We start from the raw sequence: 21825 nt of genomic DNA on the forward strand, positions 1-21825 counted from the left end.
TCCCTATTAGTGAAATGAGCATAACAAGCCTTGGTTTACCTGTTTCACAAAGTTACTTTTCAATTCCAAAACTTGGGACTTATACCACTGGTGATGTAAGAGGTCAAGTTAGTGGTTCAAAAATCGTATTCCATTTTCAGGTTACATATATTTGAATGTGTACTTGGAGGATAAAAACACAGTTAGCATATTAAAGTTGTAATTCCATGGATAATATTTCTTAAGATGAGGTTAATTTCAAAAGTAAATAAAGTTTAAATGCAAAGGATTAAGTAAATGACAACATAAACAATACATAACATGGCACAATTATGAAAGTGGTATACAGATAACTGCTATTTGGAGGAAAGACTGTTAAGGATCAATTTGAGCATCTGTGAATGTCCTTTCCAAAGTTAATTGTGCAAACTAGGGCAAGGTATAATAAATATTAAGATATATGTAAACAAATGGTATTAAAATAAATGTAGACATTATAGCTATCATTCTAGTTAGAGTCATCTTTCGTTTATTTCCTTTCCTATTTTTTTTTAATTATGAGTGCCTGTGAAGTTCTAGGAACTCAGTAGAGACTATGCATTATGTTTGAAAGCTGAATGCCAAAAACCAAACTGACTGGAAGCGAAGGCAGCCCAAGCGGAGTGATTCTGTACCTGAAACAACCAGGCCATATATCCAGTTCTGCTGACCCTAGATCATGCTCTAGGGGAGTCAAAACTTTAGAAGTGGCATTCAGAATTCAATTTGTTGTTGATGTTGTTGTTGTTTTTTTCTAAAACAGAAAGGCAAATCCTACAAGTGAACAAACTATATTTACATGCTTCTCATGTCTCACTATGGCAGTACTAGGGAAAAACACCCTTATTGATCAGCCTCCTGTAATATAGCATTAATAAACTTAAATAATAACTATGATATTGAGTCTTCTATGGAAAACACTAAAAAATCTTCACCTTATGAAATCATTTATTTTAATGGGTGGTGTGAAGGGTGTAGACAGTATGTATGTAAGTAGTGAGAGTTTAGAAGAAAAGCTGTAGAAACTCTGAATTGCTTATTAACTTGCTCCCTCTCATTCATTCTTGAAGGGTATATAATGGCAAAAATGTGCCATTGTTCACATAATAATGTGAGATATAATATCTCCCAATCTATTTTTCTTCAATTTATCAACTTTCTACATTTATTTAGTTACCTATTTTCTGTGAGTCTTAAATTTCTCAAATTAATTAGAAATTAATTATATATGTCTTGAAAATAGATAAGGATCTAACTGTTGGCTTCTAGACATGTGTGTCACTCCTTAGATTGTAAGCACTATTGGAATCAGAAACCCTTGTGATCTATACTCCATCATGTCCGCAGTACCTGAAATACAGTAAGGTCTTCTTAAGTTTCTGAATGAATAGAGACAAGAATGAATGGAGACAAGTATTTATGGAGCATCAGTCATCTGACAATTACTGTCTTAAATTCACAATTGCTCAAGTATGCAACATAGTAAAATAAATGAAAACATTTTGAAAATTTTAAAGCCTCTTGTAAATGTAGGATGTGACAAAGTATTTTTTTGTTTTTTATTTTGTCTTTTTTAAAATCAGTTACTTGCACTTTTAAGTAAGTGACAGTTCTTAAATTCTCAACCAGAGACCATATCAAGATTGTATTTACTTTTTGAAAACTAGATTTTATGCTGGTCATGAACTTGCTTGTACAACACAGGCCCTGTTTGATGCAGCTAGCTCTATGAGTTCATGGTTCCTTGTGATACTATTTATGAACTATTTTCTTTTATGCCATTGCCTCTATGACACAATCCAGAGTACTCTGTTAGTCTGTATACATGGCTTTTCCTTCATACCCAACAAATGAGAGCATGGGAAATTATGTGGCATTCCAGTGGACAGTTAACATGAGCTCACTATTATGAACTGAATGTTTGTGTCTTCCCACTCTTTCCAAATTAATTTGTTAAAATAATAATTTATGAGATTTTGGGGAGATGATTAGTCCATATGGTATAGCCCCCATATATGGGATTACTGTGCTTACAAAAAACACTCCTAACCCCTTCTGTCTTATGTGAGCACAGAAAGGACATAGTCATCTATGCACCAGAAAAGGACCTTCACCAGACACCAAATCTATCAGAGCTTTGATCTGTACTTGCCAGTCTCCAACACAGTGAAAAATAAATATTATGTAAGCCTACCCAGTCAGTGGTATTCATGACAGGGAACTTGACTATTTAGAGTACGGTGAGTATCTTAGTCCCCTTGGGATGCTATTACAATAACGAGTATAGAGCTTCTCTCTTTTCATAAACAGGATTGTCAAGCAAGCCTCTATCTACCATATACCACATATGTAGTAAGTACATGTATATTCTGAAGCACACCTTTTAGGAAAGATAGATGATTATCTGCAGGAAAAAAATAGAGCAAAACAAGGACAGCTACATAAGAAATGTGGGTCCAGGGATGTTCCATGTTATCTATTTTAATTTTCACGATGCCTCCTCCTTGACGGCTCATCACATTTTATTCCAGTTTTCCTCCCTGCTATTGTGGATGCTCTCCTGCATTCAGTGGCTCCTCCCAGGCTGATGAGGACAGTGAGGTCTCTGGGCTGCTCTGGGGAGGAGGGTGTCCTCTGTTTGGGAGAACAGATCCTTCTCATCTCTCAGTGAATGCTGCCAAAGCCCAGCAGGGAAACCCACCCCAGTCTGTGTGCTAAACACAAGTCAGGCGCTCTTCTGTGAAGATTTAGGCTTGGCTTCCTTCCCTTGGCTATTAAGCTCCATTCCCACAAAATTACTACATGTCTGAGGTTTCTAAAACCTTTTGTGTGGATCTCAAACAGTTATTGTGCTGGATCCAAATTCTGACCTTGGTTAAGCAAGCTTCAAATCATTTCCCACCCTGCCCCTGGCAGTGAAGCTCCAAGAACACACAATGAAAGGAGATAAGAATAACCCATATGGCTCCGTGATCACTTGGTTGTGCCACTCTTCATGCTGAACTCTTTTGCATGCAACGTCTCATTTAATCCTTCCCATAAACTCTGTGCTGGATACCAGGATTACTCTTATTTACCATAATATTTAGAGATGGGGAGAGAATAGTTTAAGGACATAGAAAAGCTGCTCAGATTATGCTACCAATAAGTATTAAAGCCACATTTGAAACCATGGCATTCAGCTTCCACAGTTCACAAGGGCGAATGACACCTGAGATGTACAAATGAGAACATTAACTAACACCTGCTTACTGCCTGTATACCCCAGAAAAGAAAGGTAGAAGGAGAGTTTTCTTCACACACTTAGGTAAGCACATGAGTTGAGAGAGTGGTGAGGAGAAAGAGCTCATTCTTGTTACAAAAAGCAAAGTGTGAGATAACTTGCAGGGTTCCTCTGGTTCTTTCCTTAACTAGGCAGACAGGGCTTTTAGGTTCAGAGTATAGAAATTATCCATTTATGAAAACTGTATAATCCTGGTAATGAACTTAACTTGTTGATGCTTTAAAAAAGGAAAAAAAAAAAAACTAGTTTAGGAAAAGGATGTTCATAGTGAAAATCCCCGTGTGGGGCGAGAAAGGAATTTAGAGCAAAAAAAATCCTGAGATAAAATTTTTCGTCAAGTGCAAAAAAAAAACAACAAAAAACAAAAAACTAGCATTACAATGCTAGCATGTCATGAAGAAAGGAGAGCAGAAGGGTTTCCTGGGGCTCTTGATTTAAGAAGGCGTCCTAGTCAAATGGACCAAAATCAATACCTGGATCAATAATGACTAGTTCTAAAAAGCCCCTGGCATAGACCAAACAAACACTCTTTTTTATTCCCCCTTCACTTCCATACCCTGCTCTCAATCACTTCAAAATGAAATTCACCAGATTGCTTGTGCTGTTTGTCTGAATAAAATCTTGATTTTTTTTTTTTTAGAAATGTGTTGTTTGCTGTAAACTATATCAACTTAGGCATGATTAGGTGCATGAAAACTATATGAACCGTTTTACATGAGTATGCAAAAATATATTTGGAGCATGTTTTCTTCATGTCAGTCAGTCCAGCTCTTTCTCAGGACTTCAGCACTGACTGGATTAAAAATGAACCCAGGAGCCTATGCCATCTGGTCCCAGCAAGGGAGTAATGCAATATACTTACAGGGCACAGGATTTACAAGTATGTACATTTCTTTCCTTTTTTGTCTGTTCAAAAAGATAAGACTTGTATGGTATAAAAATAGAGTAAGTCATTCAGCTTTCTCTTTGATAGTATTAATTTTAAAAGCTTTTAAATAAGATCTGGATTGAGAAAGAACCAAATGTATTATATTCTGTGGGTATATTTGATCTCTCAGGTCAGTGGTTGTAACAGAGTAGACTCTGTATATTAAATGTATAATGCTATTTTATTTCTTGCAAAGAAGAAAGTAAACTAAATTACTTATTTAGTAAGATCAATATATTTGGGACATGTTTTAAAAATGAAAGAAGTGTTATAAATGGCACAGGATAGTTGTTTTTATATCCAACATATTTACACTATCGAAAACATGTTATTGGGTGAAATGTTACATATATTGAAAAGAATTAAGACATATTCCTGCTTAAAATTACCAATATGAAATAATAACTTACTATGTAGCACAGATAAAAATATTTATAAACCTGTAAATTACATTTGCATTGATACATATATGTTTCCTTAGTTTTATGTTCCATGTTTAAACTTAAGATAGACCAGGAGATAAAATATATTTATGTAAACATTCATGTATCTATAAATTTCTTTGCTCTTAAAAAAAAATCAAAAACACTTATCTGTTTTAGTGTTGCATTGGAGACCAGAACTCACTCTCTCTCTCTCTCTCTCTCTCTCTCTCTCTCTGTGTGTGTGTGTGTGTGTGTGTGTGTGTTTTACCTTTATTTTCTTTATTTATTTAGATGTGGTTCTGAGGATCAAACCCAGGGCCTCACACATACTAGGCGAGTGCTCCACCACTGAGCTGCACTCCCAACCCCTCCTATTTTTTTATTATTAGTATTAGTTGTTCATGGGTGTGTGTTTTAATGAGAACCTGGTGGCCACTTGGAACAAAATAATGATCAGGATTTTGGAAATAATCATGAGTTGTAAGTATACTGAGTAAAAGACACTCAACTAAGAAAATATTTCTCAGGTTTTGACTGATTTGATAGAATACATATTTTGGAATTTTGAAAGAAGAAAAGAATTTGATCCCCAAATATGATTATTGTTATCTGAGACAGAAGAATTACTTTGGTGTTATTATTCTCTGGATTATTATTTTTGTAGGGCTGGGGCATATTTCAATTTTTTTTTGATTAAGCTGAATGGGCCAGAGTAAGATAAAAGACCCATCCTACCCCATTTCTTCATTCCTACCCCTGCTCCAAATAACAGAAGCACTGAAACACACATGGGACCAGTGGAACTTAATAGCATTCATTGCAAGGATTCCGTGGTCAGCATTTGAGACCACGAATGTAAACCAGTTCTCCCTGGAATATCGATGCAACAGTAATGGAAACAGATGGAAGACTAGTTCCCAGGAAGACTGGAGAGGCTGTCTATGAGAATTCATATCATTTAGAAATATCATTTGGAATTCTGCCATGCAGAGGGCGGACTTTGAAGGGTGCAGTATCCTCGATGTCTTTTCAAGTGAGGGCTTAGAGTTAAACATGATTTTAATTTCTACTGCTATTGTGCTCTGTGTTCCTTAGTAATTCTTCCCCAGCCTGCTGTGGCATAGAGAAGGGAGGATCAAAACGCTAAACCAGTACAATCAATCAATCAATCAATAAAGCCTTTAAAATTCGAACAAACAACATGCTATAGGAGCTCTTATATTTCCATCATTTTTAATTCTTCTCTCCTAATAGCACCCTAAAAACTTTTCTGGTGATTTACTGTGCAAAAATGAACTTTTCAAAAGCATCTTTATTTCTAGCTAGATGAGATTGGTTTTCACATTTGTTTTTATTTCACAGTTATGATCAGGAGTTAGGAACTTCCCCTCAGCATTGGCCTTCTTCCAACAATAGTCCATCTCTTTCCTTCTGCTCATTACCAACTTTCAAAAAAATAAAATTCCTGCTTCTCTCTTCTTGCCAGCCACTTTTTCCTTTAACCTCTTGCAATCTGAGTTCTTAGGGCAATTCCTCTTTCAAAGCTACCTCTGTCACCTTTTGTCATATCCTTGTCCTTTCTCAGAGCTCCCCTGTCTTTTATAATAATCATTGATGTCATTCATGATATACATCATGTTATTAAAAGTTGTTACTACTTTTATGAGCATCTTTAAGTGCTTCTTTGTTGACATGCGCCATTTCAAATGGTCAGAATAACCCTTTGTTATCCTACTCCCATTACATGGAAAATTCACATTCAAAGAAGGTATGCAATTTATCAAAACTGCTGAGTTCCGGAATAGAATGTAAATTTGTTTAATTGCAGATCTTTCTCTCTGTCTCCACTATTCCATTGTGTTTTGATGGTGATGCTCTGTAGATCACAATGATTTCACTACAATTACTAGAAGAAAGGGCTCAGCCAGGTCAAAACTGCAAAAAATAACAAGCTTTGTATCTAGCAGAACAGATGGTGAGCTTTGCCATTCCTCCCTTGGAAAAGGGACCCATCTGCCCATCTGGCTTGGCAGACTTCAGAGGTCCCACCTGACAGGACATTGCAGTAGGGATTTCCCTAGTCTGCCTGGAAGATGAATTGCATTGCTCCTCAGGATTTTATGGAGTGTGTGGGAGGTTTCCTAGGACATGATTCTTACTGAGCAATGTCATATGAGAGGTTTTTCAATAAAGAGGAGCATGGTTCATTCCTACTTATTCCTTGGGTTTCTGTCTTGGCTACCTCAGAAGAGACTCACACCCAAATTTCTGACTGATGCATCACTAGGGAGATTAGGTCTCTTACCTATTGAAGCAACCTAAGGATCTTGAAGATCTATCTATCTGTCTCCTTCTAACCATCATTCAGTAACTACCCTGCCTTGGGGTATATCCCTTACCCCAACCTCATCTTTTCCTCATCTTCTTTTTCTGACTTTATTTCTTAAGCTAAGGGCTTCTCAATGTCCTGAGGGTTCCATTCTCCTCCCTCCTTTCCTCATTAAAATCCCTTATTAAACTTCCCAGGATATGAATGGCTCCCAATCTCTCTCTTGAGTTCCTGTCCTGCATTTCATAGCAGTATATGAGCCTCTCTACCTGCAGAATTTTTAGACACTGCAAATATTAGTTTCCTTGTTTCCTGCTCAGCAGCTTGAGCACTTCAGAATGCTGCTCAGTATTCAATAAATATTTGTTGAACAAATAAATGAATAAGACTAAAGAAATGAATAAGTCCTCTCCTGTCTCTCCACATTGCCTTTCCCAAGAAGCAGGTCCATTTCCAAAGCTTCAATACCTCCTCTGCGTGTGAATGTGTGGAATAAACAAACAAATGAGTCTAAAAAGAAGCTTATTTTTGCCCATGCTTATCCAACACTTTTTTTTTTTTTTTGCAAAATACTAGAGAGGAGGAAAAAGGCTTTAGAATTACCGACTTAGTTTAGATCTTTATTCATTCTCTTAATATGATGTAACCTTAGACAAGTTACTAAACTTTCTTGAGCTTTTTCAATAGAAAAATAATAATTTAATTAAAAAATTTAAATAATCATAAATAATAATTTTTCTGCATTTTTGCTGTAGAGATTATGCAGTATGTGTAAATGCCTCAATATTATATGCATACTTATCAACTCTAAATTTTTAATTTTCTAGTTCCTCTACGATGCATCAGCCACCTCTTTTAACCCCCACAGAAATGTCATGAGCACTTCTTGGCATTTCTATTTCTTTACTGAATAAGAATCCAAGGCATGAAAAAAATGAGTTATTTGCCTAAGGTTACAGAAGTATTACTCCAGAGCCTATGTAAAAGATCTACCACACTTATTGCAAGCTCACTAAGAGATCTTATAAAATTTCCGAGCTTATGACAATTGATAAGCCAAATGGTTCCAAATATAATGATCCTTCAGCTGGTGGTCACTACTTACTGAAATAAGAAAATATATTTACCTGTTCAAATATGACCTCCCAGATCAATGCTAAGCCATTTCAGGAGAAAGTCTTTATCTCCAGTAATGTCAAGGAAAATTTATTTAATAAGTAATCTTAACTTGATATTAGGATGTAATCTTATCATGTGAATGCTTTTTCAACAACATGATGGATGCTGCATGAAAGAGGAATTTTAAGATAAAAAGAAATGAGAAACGTAAGTAATTCAAAGGAAGTATGCTTCACTGAAAACTGCTATGAGTCAACATTTCAGAAAGCAAGTAATAATTTCTTGATTAGTATAGGAAATACATGATTGAGAAATTCTTCCTGCTAATTGAGGTTGAAGCAGTTGCAATTGATGAAAAGGAAATCATCAGAAAGGTTTGGGTGTTTTCTATAAGAAACTAGAAAATACATTAAAATTCTGGTTGTAGATTGAAACTTAATGAATTTTTAAACATGATGCAAAGGGTCAATAATTGCTATCAGTAAGTGGGGTTGGTATGGTTTAGATATTAGGTGTGCCCCAAAAGCTCACATATGAGGAAATGCAAGAAGGTTTAGAGGAAAAATAATTGGGTTAAGAGATTCTTAACCAAATCAGTGAATCGATCCCCTCATGGGATAAACTAAGTGGTAATTAAAGATGGTAGGATGTGGCTGGAAGAGTTGGGTGCATGGGAAATTGTGTTTGGGGTATATGTTTTGTATCTGGTTTGTGGAGTCTATCTGCTTTCTGATCATAATGTGAGCTGTTTTCTCTGCCATACTCTTCCACCATGATGTTCTGCCCCACCACAAGCCCCAAGGAATGGAGCCAACTGTCTATGGATTGACACCTCTGAAAGCTGAGCCCCCAAATAAACTTTTCCTCCCCTAAAATTGTTCTTGTTGGGTATTTTAGTCATAGCAGTGAAAAAGCCGGCTAAAAACAGAGGTGGATTTAACCATCTCAATAACTATAAACCTTACTGAAGGAAAGAAGAATGGCACCTCAAAAAATGGGGGATACAAAACCAAATGGAAGAAAGCAAACCATCTGCTTATATGAGATATTAATACCATAAATTACCTAGGCAGAATTTTAGGTAAAATGAGGAACAAAAAATGTATTTTATAAGCTATAAGCTTGGCACCAAAGGAAAGACTATCTGTTCAAATATAGTATGTTGTTGAAAACATTTCATAAAAAAATCTGAAATGAAGGTATTTTTCTGCAATGATTAGAACATGCATAATATGATTTCTTAGAGTTGTATTACTTTATTTCAATGATAGACACAGTACTACCTGCAGAGGTTGGTCATAGTTAGAAACTAAACATTTAGAGGGAAAGTTTCTAAGTCAAATATTAAATTTTTTTTTTTTTGTGCTAAGGAACAGTAATACATGGGGAAAACATGTTTCATGAATCCGGAAAAGCTCACTTTCTATAGAAATTTCTACAGAAATAACTGAAGCATGACCTTCCTCCACTGCCCCTTGATAACCTGTTTAGCTATGCAACAAAGAAAGACAAGGAAGTTGAGGCTAACTTGAGAGATGCCTATAGAATCATGTGATCATCAAAGTTCTGGTAAGAATAAGAAAAAGGAAAATGACACTAAGGATTCTGACATCTTGACAACTGGCAAAGAGAAAATGTGTTCTTACTTTCTAAGTTCATCTGTGGATGAAAAATTTGGGAAAGGAAGTATTGGGTGATATGGTGGATGCTTCTACCCATGATTGCTACTATTTTGTTAACTTCAAGATCTTATTGAATGTGCTAAGTGAAGGATTATGGAAAATAACATGCCCTAAGACAGCCCCTGCCCAGGGGGAAAAAGGAAGGCAGTGTGGTTGAGGAGGAGGGAGAAAAAGAGAAGACAAATATTAATCCTTCCCAGTAACAATATGTCTGAGCAGTAGGCCATGAACTTTCATCCTTTCACACTACCCATGAGTCTTAGAAGGAGAAAAGCACATAGTGAAGCTCTGGGTAACAACGGGTCCCAGAGGAAGAGGATAAATAATAAACTCTGGCAGAGTTCCAAGATTTCATGCCTTCCCAGTAACAATAAGTTTTGGACTTTTACAACTATTTTCCTGACTGCCCAAACCGACACATTCTGCTTCAGTCTCCAATGATTCATTTACCCTCATTGTAACCTATAAAACTCAGAGCCCTCTCTAACCAGCAGCCATATTCTACCCAGAAAGTGAGCCCCTCCAGGGCCTGATTGACTGACTCTGCTGTGAGATAAAGGAGAGCTTGCTGGTCTGTTTGGGGGTCTGATTCTGTCCCAGTTATTTGTGCTTTCATAATGGTGCTGAAACCATTTTGGTAATTTTTGCTTACACTGAGGACAGCTGAGTGATAGAGACATTTGTGAAAAAGGAAATTTATCTAAAGGGAGTCATTTAGTCCTGCTGTGCCTTAGTTTCCTCACTCGTGTAACCAAAGGTTTTATTTCCTAAGCACTCTTATACATGGTCTGTCTGTTTCTAGTGCATTAAGTCTTGTTTTAAGTGGACCATCATAAGCTTGTGTGGAGTTGACCTGGAGGATTTAAAAACCACTTCTGTTTAGCAGTGTTTGCTAGGTCTGCCATAAACATCATAGATCAGGATGTATTTAAATACCATGATAATGTAGTTGCATGAGATAGGTCTGCTCTGTCTTTGTTCTAAGGCTTTTTTTTTTTTTCCTCCCTCATTGGCTAGTCAGACATCAACTGGGTGCAGTTAAACAGAACGGCCATAATTTGTTATTTATGTTGCTTGCTGGTTACGTGGGACAAGGAAAGGAAGAAAAGAAAATGGAAGTTGATGGGGGAAGTTACAGAGACTAAACCGAAAATTATAAGGTCCAGATGTAAAAATATTTAACAATGAGGTCAAAACATGCCCCTCCACTTCTCTCTTTATTTTGAGTAACAGTAATTGATCCCATGTTTTTTGTCTTTTAAAATTGTATGGCCACACAGGAAAGGCTTGGGACACCAACTTGGGGGATATTAATGAAATCCATAGGATTTCCAACAAGATCTGGGAAATGCATCAACTATTTGGCACAGAAAATATGCACACCCACTCATGTCCTATATTGGGTAAGGGATCTCAGGACCAAAACAAAAATATGACATCCCTGATTTATAAATGGGAAAGGGAGAATGAGGCATGCTCTCCTTTGAAAACACCACTAAAAGTTATATTAACCATGTCTCCTTGGTTTTCTTTCTTCCTTTATTTTCTTTTCTTCTTTCCTTTTGAATTTCAAGTCCCACAGAGATTCCCTGAATTTCAGTTTTAATTTTCAGTTTCAAAGATCTCTTCACTGTGCAGAATTTTCTTTCTTTCTTATTTTTGAAATCTATGCATTCCCTTTCCTACCAAGGAAGAGATTTAAAGGAAGCTTTTATTCTTTCTTCCTGAGTCCCTCCCTCCCTCTTTCCCTTGTTTACATCCTTCTTTCTTTCTTTTCTCTCGGTTCCCTTCTCTCTCTCTCTCTCTCTCTCTCTCTCTCTCTCTCTCTCTCTCTCTCTCTCTCCATATAGTTCTCTTCTTCTACCTTTCCCTTTCTTTCAACACTGAAGTAAAGAAAGCACTTTTTGAATCTTATCCATCGAGTTTATTTTCTTGTTTTCATGTAGTAGTGGGGATTAAATTCAGGAATGCTCTAACCCAGAAGCACATTCCCAGCCCTTTCTATTTCATTTTGAGACTTTGTGCTAAATTGCCCACGCTGACCTTGAATTTGTAATCCCCCTGCCTCAGTCTCCCAAGTATCTGGGATTATAGGTGTGCTCCACTACACCTAGCTTCTATCTAGCTTCCTGATTTAATAGTGTACCTACATTTTTTTTTTTTTTTTTTTTTGGTACCAGTGATTAATGCCAGGGATGCTTAACTACTGAGCCACATCTCTATCCCTTTTATTTTTTATTTTGCCACAGGGTCTCACCAACTTGCTTAACACCTCACTAAGTTGCTGAGGATGACTCTGAACTAGTGATCCTCCAGCCTCAGTCTCCCAAGATCCTGGAACTACCACCATGTCCAACATTTTTAACAAAAATTTAAGGTGATGTAGATGCAAGTGACTCGAGGATTTTACTCTAACAATATTTGTTGATATTTGGTGCATTAGACTTTGCAAGAAAGGTCTATGATAAAATCCGCATTTAATAGGAATAATGTCTCAAAAGACCCTAAGTCTCCAGGTAAATATACTAAAACAGACCAAGAGGGAAAAACAACCCAGAGGTTTGTCAAACAGTAGAATCAGTTGAGTGGTGAGTTTTGGAGAAGGAAGAATGAAACATACCAACACAAGCCAAATCCACATATTTTCACTACAGCAATGCTAACAAAACAAATGTTATTACTCTTTAGTTAAAAGGAATAGGGATTCATGATGGAAACCAGAAAATTAACTTCCTGGAATATGATTTTTAATCATGTGGAACACATTATTCTAAAAACTGAGCAGTACACATAAAATATAACCCAGTGCATTTTACCCAACCTCTATGAGCTCTGGGTTTTACTGTCAGATGAAAGGATTAAGCTTTGTATGCCTTAAGGCCTCTTTCTACAATAAGGTTCAAATTCTGAGTTAAAATCCATCTTGTGGAAGTGGTTGCAAACACTAAGAAATACTTTTTAAATAAAGCTCTCTTAAATTCCCTTCTCAAATGTTATCTGGCCAAAGACATTCTCCCTTACCACACATGAAGTAACCTTAATTATTCTCAAAAGAATTTTCCATCATCACCTCCCTGATCAACAAACAAAACACAGTAGTAAAATCTAAGAAAAAATAGTGTGTTGAAAGAGATTTCTATCTGCCTGCCTTTTTTCTTTCTTTGATTTTCACCTCGTCAAGGAAAGTTGAGCAAAGCACTTAGAATCAGATTATCAAGAGGTAGTGCAAATCCTTCTCTGCCCAGGCCCTGGAAGCCTGGAGAGCCAGCCACCCATGGCGACGTCTGTTGCATAGCATTCTATTAAGTATTTCAGATCTCCATCAAAGCTCCATGGCTTTCAACTTATAACTGGTCCCAAAGTCCAGTCTTAGGGCATATGATCAAAATGCAGGTATTTTTTTAAAATTCAAAGCACTGGATCTGTTTCCTCTGCTATGTACCCCTCTGTATTCTAGCATTGCCACAGATTATAGCATAAACCTTTATTGTGTCACTTACCTCATTTGAATGTAATTATAATGAATCTACCCAAAAGTCATAAAACTTACATGCCCCAAGTTCTAGTGCTAAAGAAATACACGCTACCACCTTACTCTCAAGAAAGTCATTACTCCACTTTCCTCAACCAGTGTCCTCATCTAAACCACAGAAAACAGAAAATGATTTCAGAAACTGCTTTTTCAATTCACCCAGGAATGACCCACTGGATGTCTTAATACATGAGGGCTTAATCTTCTTGGGAAACTCTAATTGGTCGAATACTGGCATAATGATATCATAGTGGTAATACGCGCTTTGATAAAGAGAAATCTAAGGTGAGGTGGAAAAGCAGAGTAAGAGTTCCAATTGCTTCTATATTCCTAAATCCCGGACCATGTCTTAATTCTTTTCCTCTCCTGGTTTATCATTTAGAAAAGGGCCCATTTATGGTGGTCATTTAATGCATTTATTTGTTGTTGAATTAAAAGTGTTACAATTAAATCTTTGTGGTTGTGGTTCTTTGGAATCTGGACAACAAAATCCTGATTATCCTATAAATGTGTCTCTTCAGTGCAGAAGTCAGCTGGTACTTAGTGAGGGCTTGTTGAATAAAGGGAACATTTAGAAGGGTTGTCCTGATCCTTCTAGAGGAACTTGGTAGCAAAAACACAAACATGTTTTTAAAAATCAAACAATCAAGAAGAGATTACCGACATAAAAAGCAAGCTGATAACATGAATATTTGTTCAAAGAAGCATACAGTATCCATGGTATATAAAAAGATGTTCACTTTCACTAATCATACGGAAATACAAAGCAAAACCATGATGAGATCTGACCTCATACCTGTTAGGGTGGCTAGTATTAAAAAAATAAAAGACAAGTGCCGGTAAGTATGTGGAGAAATAGGTACCCATTTACATCGTTGGTAGGCATTTAAAATGGTGCAGCTACTATGGACATTATGGAGGTTTCTAAAAAAAGATTTAAATAGTATTACAACATGATCTAACCATCCCATTTCTGGGTATTTATCTAACATAACACAAATCAGGATCTTGAAGAAATATTTGTACTCTCACATCCATACCAATGTCATTCATAATAGCCAAGTTACAGAAACAACCAAATGCCCATCAATAATGAATGGTTAACAACACACACAAAGAAATATTACTCAGTTTTTAAAAACAAATTGATTCCTACCGTATGTGACAAGGATAAAGGTCATTATGCTAAACAAAAAGTCAGTTGCGGAAGGACAAACTCTGCATGATACCACTAATATGAGGTCTCTAGAATAAATTTAACTCATACAAGCAAAGAACAAAATAGTTGTTAACCGACAGTTATAAAATTTCAGTTAAGAAAGATGAAAAAATTCTTGAGACATGCTCTACCACATTGTTCCAACAGATTACAATTCTGTGTTGGACACTTAAAAATATGCTAAGGGGACAAGTTCCTGAGAGACTGAAGAAGAATCAGTGATTGAGATGCCTGGTAAAGCAAATGCTTCTCAGAGAAAGTCTCAACAGCTGAAAAGAAATTCAAAAAGAAAAATCAACAATGAGGAACTGGAGTTGTCAGAGAAACAGGTTAGAAACAAAGGAAAAAGAAACAAAAATCATTCAAAGCATTTATCTTCTGAAGGACAAACAAAACATACTAACCTAAAGCAGATAAAGACAGCATCCAACAAGAGAAAAACCTGGCAACTTCTTTCAAAGAGTGCCAGAGAGCATTTGCCAACTATGATAGAATCAGTAATAACAGTAATTTTGAGTAACAAAATTAAACAAAAAGAACAAATTCAATATCATCTCAACTACCTGAAGACAAGATTGCTACAATTGTGTGAAACCATGAAAGTCTCTCCCAGAAAGCTGAAATATTTAACTAATGTTTTAAATCCTTTGAAAATGGAAAAGGTACAAGATAGAGCTAATGAAGAAGGTCTGGCATTATTGCAGGAAGAAATGGACAAAATAGTGCAGACCACAGAATCTATGACTGAAAATATTCATAGTTTGAAGAACAAAATTCAAATTGTGGCACATGAGGTAGAAGAAGAGATGGTAAAACAGATAATTCAAATGGATTGTAGTGGGGTACTATCTCTTCCAGAACTTTCTCAGAACAGTCTTAAAACACCCATACTTCACAAAGAAATTTTGATGCTAATTCCAAACCAAAATTCTCTTGTAAAAGACTTGGATGCTCCTCACAATTCATTCCAGATGAATAACTTGTGTTCATCGAAGAAGCCTACAGAAAACTAGATGCCTCTTAAAGAGTTTATTTTTTCAGATTGTTTCATATTAATTTAATGTTTATGAATCTGTAAAACTGTGAACCCATGATGGTATTACAGAGGCCAAAGTCTAATATGTACTTAAAATTTGCATCAAATATAGTCCTGAAAACTCTGTCTAGAGCAGCTGCTAAATCTAGAAAATCAATATTTATATTGTCGTATCTTGCAGTTATTTGTGTAAACCCATAAAATAAGAATAGCCATGATCTAATGATTTATAATGACTGTATGAAGTTCATTTATTGGTTAGCATAGAATTGTCAAATAGTGACTTCTTATATGTAAAGTGTTTATGTATAGTGCCTAATGAATAATTATATAAGTATTTGCTGTTATTCATTCTTTAGCTGATAGCTTGCATTTTTCTTTCTAGTCACCTGGAACTTGAGAAATTCCCAAATGTCTTCAGTCTTACCTGACTTACGTCTTTTTGTGGACTGATTACGATTTGCCAGGTATCTTTAATTTTAAAAGTAGCATCAAATTTTCTTTCTTTGGTTGGTTAACAAGTAGATGTTGGATATTTATTTTCCGCCTTTATCAAAGCATACTTTGATTTTTAAAAATTATTCAACAGGAACCTAAACACATTTATTCCTTAAAACAAAAACCAACCCAAAAGACTGTTTTGGGGAAATTGAGTGTATAAGAACTGGCTGCCAAAAGTAAAATAAACTGAAATCAAAGACAAATTCAGGATTACATAAAATGCAGTTTATTAGAGACTGTGGAGTATGTCTTGTGTGGCAGCAAGACAAAAGAATCCCTTCACCCTACAGCAAAAAGAAGGTATCCCACAGCCAACCAAAATGCACCTGAGCTTTCTCAAATACTGTTAACATGTCAAAAGTCAGGTAAGAGACAGTTCAGGTATCACTGTCCAACCCAAGTGCTCAACTGGCTATCTTAATGGATTTGCTTATTGTACAGAGTTTGGAATACAGGGTCGCTTGGTGGTCAGATGATGTTTGCTATCAAGGTGGCTATAGTCATTTCAAACCGGATCCTACAAATCCCCTTCTTATAAACTTGTTCTCATTATGTTGTAAGCCTATTTGTGTCAATAAGTGATTACTATAAATATACCAAAAACCTTTCCTAAGCCACTATTGTATATTGTTCTTTTATCTTTTTGTAAAATAAATTAACTACAGTTTGTTTGTCTAAAAAATATGCTAAGGGATAACTCTCATGTGAACTTTTCTTACCATAAAAAAAATTTTAAAAAGTTAAAAATAACATTTTTCTTTTCTATATTAGAAACTATTTATCTGGCTAGATAACATATTTACCTTTTTTCCAAAACTACTAATGAATTCCCTAGTCAGTTCTTCCTTCTCAAAAAAAAAAAAAATACATATCAACAAAGTTTTAGAAGTGGAAATAAAAACAAAACGAAAGTTTGCATCTCAAGGATCTTATGTATGACTTAAAAACTAATATGAATATAAAAATCTTCCCTATTGTTTGATGATCACTTCCTGTATGTCACTTCAAATTCAATTTGCTGCTTGTATAATGTGTATTTCAAACACAAAAATGAAAATAAATATATTAAGACTGAAAGTAATGTATTGTGAAGTCAGAAAATGTTACATTTTCCTAGGTGTGAAGAGGGAATGGAGGCTAGTGTTTTTAGTATTATTCTGATATTTTGTTGGAATATGTTTTCAAGAACAGATAGCCTCTAGTTACAAATTGAGTTTATAGGAAGACAGTATGAAAACATATGCCATAAAATTCTTGTATCCTAAATTTTAAGGAAGTCTCTGATACCTACTTCTCCTACAGCACAGTCATCTACCATATCTACCACTCTGTTACAGGCAGAGTTGCCTTGTTATATAAATTACATAAAGTGCAATCACACTCTGGGATTCTTAGTGTCATCATTTACATCAGTTAAAGGTATCCTTTGCTTGGTCATCAAGAAAATAGTTTAGAGAGGTGCCATACTTCATAGTTGCCTCTAGGGGGCTCTTTATAAAAGTCTTGTTGTGGCAGCAGCATTTCCCTAAATGGATGCTTAATGCCTCAAATTCCTCATTAATATACACCCAAGGAAGAGTTTATTTTTGTTAAAATGGAAACAAATATATAGTAATCTGTTTATGTTAGCAAATTGTGGTTAGGTAAACTAATTAAAAACATGGCCTTAAAAATGTATATAGAAAATACAGCGTAAGAAGATTACCATGCAGAAATAATAATTAGCCCAAGTAAACCTGTACATGGTGACTTTCAGCATTTTGGCAAGGGAAAGAATTTTTCTATGAAAGCAGTACAGTTAAAATCAAATGAAAGGGCAGTATATCTAGTTTACATTGTTATTAAAACACACAGGCATTTTACTTTAATGGTTATGGGCTTAGTTCCAATGATTTCAAAATCAAAAAGCTAACTACTTGGATAGCAAATACATTTCATCTTCAAACTGTAGTTGCCCCTAATTTGAATAGTCAGAGAGAATCATCACACATTATCCCTATGTGTGTCCTCATGGCTTATTGGCTTTCAGTCCAATCAGATGAGAACACCCAGACTTTCATCTCTGGAAAAAAGATGGAAGTGGCTTGGAGTGAATTGAGTATTTCTGTGAGATTTTTGGAACTTTGAGACACCAAGATTCCAGCTATAACCCTCAGAGTCACTACTAAGCTAAGTTGTTCATTGTAACCAGTTATGAAGTATTTCCCAAAAACTCATATGTGAGACAAGGCAAGAAAGTTTAGAGGTAAAATGATTGGATTGTGATTATCTTAAACCCAATCAGTGCATCAATCCTCTGATAGGGAATAACTGAGTGGTGACTGTAGGCAGGAAGAGTGTGGCTGGAGAGGTTCAATGTGGGCGTGTCCTTGGGGTTTACATTTTGGGAACTGTCTCTCTCTGCTTTCTGGTTTCATATCCCCAGCTGCTTGTGTCCACCACACTTTTCTGCCATGATGTACCGTTTCACTGCAGGCCCCAAACCACTAAGTCAGTCATTTATGCACTGAGACCTCCGAAACCAGGAGCCCGAAAATAATTTCCTCCTCTAATTGTTATTGTCAGGTATTTTTTAGTTATGGCAACAAATAGGTGACTAAAATTCAAATCTGCATTGCAATTTAGGAATATCCTCGTCTAGGTTAGTTGGCAATATTCAATGATACATACAATAACTGTACACTGTATCGAGAACAATGGCAATATAACATAATGGTTGGGTACTCTAACTTGGTGATTCTCAAACTTTAATGTGTATAGAGTCATTTGGGGATCTTTTTAAAATGTAGATCCTGATTCAATAGATCTTTAATCCAGGATGTGATACTGATGATGCTGGTTTACAGAGCAGATCTCCAAGTAGGCAAGAAGTTGATGATGGACTTCCTTTCTTTTAAACTACCTAAATACTCAGGGTTCAGTTGCACGGCCTTGTTTTGAAATTGTTCTTATATATATATTCTATATAATTATATATAAATGTGTTAGGAATGAATAATAAACTACATAATTATTAGATAATACTTAAAGGCAATACTGATGAGGAATTAATTTCAATCCTCGATGATGTAACCTTTTAGCTGAGGTCATTTTACTCTTTCAAATAAACATTTAAGTCTGAACATATAAGATTCTGAACTACAGTGGTGAATACAGGAAAGAAAGACAACCACTGTTTCTCAAAAATAATGTGAATTGAAATCTAGTGATGACACTGATAACATCCTTAGAAACTAAAAGGATTATTTGTTTTAGAAATATAAAAATTAAATGATTATTCCCAATTCAGTTCCTTAACAAGATATCCACGTTTTTTCTAAAACTTCTAGATGTCTCAATTCTTCATATCTTAACTAATTTCTGATATATCAGAAAGTAGATATTATAATTTTTGTATAATTAAAGAAGAAAGCACACGGGGCATAGAGTCAGTAAGTACAGATTTTCTTCTAACTCCTTTTAAACATTAGTTAGGTGGCCTTGAAAAAGTAAGAAATAATTTGTAATTTCCAATTTAATTTCATTTCCTAACAAAGCTTAAATGGAAAACTTTTAAAATGAGATAATGTATAAAAATATCATAAATTTATCGGTGATCATGACAACCCTCATACTTGTAGAGGTTCAGTGCAAAATGAAAATGAGAACCTCATTCACAAGTTATTCGGTCCTGGGGATGTGTAGTTCAGTGGTAGAACAGAGACTCCAGTACCTTCAAAGAAATTGTTAAGGATTTCAAGATAGCAATTAGAAGATATCAAATCACGAATGGAGCCCTTCTTTGTGTGTAGTCCTGTGTGACTGCTTACATCAAATGTCCAGGAGCAGGTCCTACCTACAAAATAATTGTAGCTACTAATCACCATATTAATAATTTTCATATAGCTAATGCTCCATTGAGATATTACAATATGCAAGGCACACTTTGACTGCTTCGGTTATACATAATCACTTACTCCTTTAGAAAGAAAAAAAATGAAGTACTAGAACATTCAATATCTTGTCTCAGAGCATGCAACTACCAAGTCTAGAAAGCCAGCATTTGTCTGATCCTAAAGGTCTATCTGATCCTAAAACCATCTACTTTAACTAATTTAATGCAATGAGTTCTCTACAGCAATCCATTCTTTTTTCCATTTTATTTGAATTTAGAAACTTAGGCTCAAAAAAATATTTGGACAATTCACTTAAGGTGACCTTGATTAGGTCATCTACTTCCAACTAGTCCTCTGATATCCCTGGTACCTCACACAAAAAATCTGGTTTTAGAGTACACAGTCATGTAATACACATGCAACTAAACTGAGCACCAGAGCCACCTGTGTTCAACAAAGAAAAAAATCTAATTTTCCTATTATTCAAAATACATGCTTCTGAATGATAATTGTTTTCATTTTAAAGAAATTAATGTGTTTTAAATGTTTCTCATTAGTGATGATTTTCCTGAAAAAAATACCATACACAAAATAATTTTTAATTTTCTTCTAAAGATAAGCACTTAGGTCTAAAGAGATAACAACCCAAGTATATCATCTCATAGTAGAAATTAAGAAGAAATGAAAAATATTCATTTTGGATGAATTTCAGATTTTTTTTTCTTATTATGGCTCAGACTTGATAAAGTAACAAAGTTGTATAATCTTGGACCTCTCTTTCCAATTTTCTTCATGTCATTTTATTTTTTCCATTATTTTTCAATTCTGGGGATGGAACTAATTTATTGTGCCTTGGTTTCATATGGCACCATGTCCATTATAAAGCTGAGCAAAGAGGGTAACTCAGATTACTTTGTCACCTTCTCTTTACAATTATTATCAACTTCCTTAGCAGAGTTTATCACACTTCTGTATTTCCAGGCTAATTTTTCAGACCTCACTTACAGAGATTGTATTGTAATTTTGTGTTTCTTTGTCTGGTCCTCCATCCAGATTCCTGAGTGCATTATCTTATCGATATGTCCCCAGACTCTATCACAGAATCTGGCACATACAAGGCATTGGTTAATATTGACTAATTGAAAGCATACATGCAAGAGTTAATGCATAAGCAAATGGGGCAATTCAAACAAGACACTCCAATGAGTGCTGAAATTAAGAGCAAATGTTCAGTTTTAGACATTGTTCATTATTGCTTTCTGCTGGGCTGAAAAATGTCATATTCTATAAAATGTATCAAGTCCTCAGAATTAAAATGTCATCAAACCCCCTACCAGATCATGTTATGCTAGCTTGATATTTGAAAGCACTACAATTACAATTCATGATGCCAACTGCTGATACAGTTCCAGGCTATGGGGCATCTGCTGAAAATGATGGGAAATAAAAATCTGTGGGTCCCCTGGAAGGGAGGTTGCTATGTTTAAAAAGCTAAAATCCAGGCAAGAACTCACCAGATGCTTTGTGGACTGAAGAGCTGAGTTCCAGTTCCTTGGGGACCTGAACAGATGGGACTCCCTGAACCCAATCTCGAAGAGGAGTGTCTATGGCAAGACGCCTGGTTTCTGCCCCAATTGCTTATTTCCTTTGCCCCCAAGGCTACAATGCACAGAAGTGAACTTATTCTTTGCAACATATGAAGCTAATACTTTACAGAAATCCAGAAAATTCTTCCCAATGTGCTTTCTGTGCATTCCTGTTTGTATGGTTGGCTACACAGTGTAGAAAAGTATGGCAAGCCTTGTTATTTTATTTATGCCCTTAGAGGAGGAAGGTTATGCAGGCTTGCAAAGTGGGGATTAGGCTCACAGAGGTAAC

The 21825-nt window shown here is 35.6% G+C and overlaps 1 protein-coding gene and 1 pseudogene across 33 annotated transcripts in view; one reads left to right on the forward strand and one right to left on the reverse strand.

Annotated features, from left to right (window-relative positions):
- Positions 1 to 21825, reverse strand: part of Nrxn1 (neurexin 1) — a 1060252-nt gene that overhangs the window by 625138 nt on the left and 413289 nt on the right. The window lies entirely within an intron of this gene.
- On the forward strand, positions 14763 to 15548 carry LOC143380670 (centromere protein Q pseudogene; annotated as a pseudogene).

This window comes from Callospermophilus lateralis, chromosome 14 (assembly GCF_048772815.1).
Source record: "Callospermophilus lateralis isolate mCalLat2 chromosome 14, mCalLat2.hap1, whole genome shotgun sequence".
Lineage (NCBI taxonomy): Eukaryota > Metazoa > Chordata > Mammalia > Rodentia > Sciuridae > Callospermophilus > Callospermophilus lateralis.